At 32.3% G+C, this 3,028-nt stretch overlaps 1 long non-coding RNA gene across 1 annotated transcript; it reads left to right on the top strand.

The window, feature by feature from the left end:
• The first annotated feature begins 241 nt into the window (after nucleotides 1–241).
• On the top strand, nucleotides 242–2,661 carry LOC133880544 (uncharacterized). Its single transcript, XR_009902323.1, has 4 exons — nucleotides 242–419; nucleotides 498–562; nucleotides 1,338–1,393; nucleotides 2,323–2,661. It is a non-coding gene; the product is annotated as an uncharacterized LOC133880544 (long non-coding RNA).
• The last annotated feature ends 367 nt before the right edge of the window (nucleotides 2,662–3,028 follow it).

Below are 3,028 nucleotides of genomic sequence, written 5' to 3'. Positions count from 1 at the left end.
AACCAAGTAGAAGAAAAGTCAAACAGAAGAAAAAATAGAAGAAGAAAGTAAATAATATGTATATGTGGGGGCGCTGGTATGTGGGGCGACCAGCGCCCCACACATCAATCAAATGAAGGGCCGAATGGCCCTTCTTAATAAAAAAAATGAGTGAAAGGCCACCTGCCCTTCATGAAAATAAATAAATAAATAACTAAAAATAAAGGAAGGCAGCGCCTTCCACGTAAGAGGCTCACGCCTCTTTTCATGCTGTCCAAAAGAAGAAAAAGAAAAAGAAACTGGGGAGAGTTTCTTCATGAGTCCATTTGATTTCTCATAGAAAAATTATGATCTACAAAGATCTAACCGTCCAAACTTAAATTTGATTTCAGAAACGTGATCTACGAAGTCCAATCTACGTTTCTACCGATTAGTTTGAGGTAAAACGTTAAACTCTTGTCATTCAAAATTTTGAGTTAAATCTTGAAATGCGGAGTTTAATCTTGTTAATTCTTTAGGATTTGCACGGTTTAGAGCTTCCTAAACACTTCTCTAGTATTGGATTTCGTTTGGGCAAGTTTTGGTAAGTTTCCTAAAATTCTAACTTTTGGGTATTTAATTTTAATTGAGTTTTTATGTAGAATTAATGTTATTGGGTTAATAATATTATGATTGGGGTAGCGTTTTGGTGATTTTGGTATAAGATTGGAAACTTTAATTTGAAGGGTTAAATTAATTTAGGGTTTTTAAGTGTTTAAATCCTATATTGTTAATTTGTTGATTAATTATGATTATAGTGATGATTAATCCCCAAATTAGTTTTGGGTTTTATAAAAAATAGGTATTCATGGGAATAGGTTCTAATGTTAGTAAAAATAAATAGTTATAGGTATTTAGTTTAAATAGTATTTATGAGGTTAACCCTAAGATTTTCTTACGGGTTAATGTTATTTTAAATACAGTAGAATTTTATGTAAAAGTTTAATAAATATAATTCAAGGGTTAATATTATTGAGAAAATGTTAGTGAGAAATAATTTAGAGATTAATGAATATAATTTTAGAGCTAATATTATTATAAGTGCTAATGAAAATAATTTATGAGTTAGTGAAATTAATTGCGGGTTAGTAATTAATATTATGAGTAAATAGTTAAATAGTGATTTTAATATCTAACCTTTAGTAAATACTTTGGGTTAGTATTATTTGAGTTTTATTTAGTGTCTAGGACTTATGGGTAGACGTTTGGAACCCTAAAAATATTATGGGTTTTCCAATGGTTTAGCCTTGAGCGATTCAAGTGATAATTAGGGTGTTAATTATTTAAAGTGCTAAATAGTGCAATGTGTTATTCCACAGTGATACATTGCAAGGTGGTGTCTAGGAGACCTAATGCCTAAATTCGCGCAGCCAAGGTAAGTATTCTACTCACTGAGAAATTACTATTTTCATATATTATAGAATTGCAAAATATATGTGTTTTATAAATCCGAATTGACTGTATATTGACAATATGTTTTTGATGTTTTAAGTAGTTTCAATTATGTTGAAGTATCAATGATGTTAATGAGAAATGATGTGTGACTGAAAAGTGTGATTTACTGATTTGAAGGATTTGATTGTGAGATGTTGTAGGGATTTAAATTACGGAAATATTGGTAGAAGAATTGATGTGTTAAATTGTTTATGGATTTACATTGGAAGCATGAGTTTAAAGCATGTTCATGAAATTAGAAAGTATATGTATATTGTTTTAAAGCATGAGCATATGAACGCTAAACGTGCATCGAAGTGAGGTTTATAGCCCACGGGAAACTATACTTGAGTTAATTCCCATGAGGCTTGGATTAATTTCCATGAGGTACTTGGGTTAATTCCCATGAGGCTTGGATTAATTTCCATGAGAAACTTGGGTTAATTCCCATGAGGCATGGATTCATTTCCGTGAGGAAACTTGCATGAGCATGTATAACATTGTTTTTATGAGTGTGGTGTTTTTACATTATGAGTAGTTTTGCTAGACATATTAATATACATAAGAGTCTCAATGGAAAAGAGCTTATATATATTTCTATCGGATGGTTGCATGATTTAAATGCTATTGTTTTCTAAGTCTCATCTACATAGTATGTGTAAATGTTTTCTATTAGTCGGTGTTTGCTGTATTACTTATGGGGTTTTTCAAACAAAAGTTTATAAAATTGGTAGCTGTTATAGTGTATGTATGACTAAAAATGAAAAGTTGGTTCTTTGCGAAAACTCAATGAATAGTATACCTCTGAGGTCTTAGTGTGTTAATTTATGGTAAGACAGTGGGCTCATAATTTCACCTGTACGGATGCAGCAACGCCCGCAACCGTGCAGACATTTATACTTTGGTTGCAGGTTTTGCGGATATAGGTATTGACTCGTCCACCTAGCGTATGAGATTCTATGATTGGAGCATATTGCGACAGTCATAAGTTACGGACTCATGGGTAGTCCGCATTTTGGGTATTTTATTTATGGCTCGTGTCCTGCGTGGCACATGTATTTGTTGAGCCTGTATTTTGATATGTAATTAGTGTAATGTGTTTTATAAGCCTTAAATAGATAAACTTGTAAATGGCTCTTGTTGTTGATAATAGTTATGTATTAGATGTAATTCTGCTATTGATATGTGTTATGCTGTACATTGATATTTATATTCCGCTGTTAGATGTAACTCTGATTATCAGGTGCATGTTATGGGACATGTGCTATATGTTGGCTGAGCGACATGTAGTCGTGCCACTGTGAAAATCCGTTTGTATGTTAAAAAAAAAAAAAAAAAAAAAAACGGGTCGTCACACTCCACGACTAGACAGAGAGGCAAGGGCCGAAAAATGACCTGGCAATTTGAAAGGGTCGATTATAACTTTTTAAAGTTTGAGAATATTGCAAATGGGATGTAAGTTCAAGCCGGCTAAGAGCATTTTCCTTTTCTTCTTTTTTTTTTTCTTTTTTTTTTGGTTTCTCAAAATTGCATATTGCTATGGATTGTTGCTTATTTGCCACTAGCTAGGAAAACA

Source organism: Alnus glutinosa, chromosome 10 (assembly GCF_958979055.1).
Source record: "Alnus glutinosa chromosome 10, dhAlnGlut1.1, whole genome shotgun sequence".
Taxonomy (NCBI): domain Eukaryota; kingdom Viridiplantae; phylum Streptophyta; class Magnoliopsida; order Fagales; family Betulaceae; genus Alnus; species Alnus glutinosa.
The sequence above is the reverse complement of the archived record's forward strand: the minus strand, read 5'-3'. Positions and strand labels throughout refer to the sequence as shown.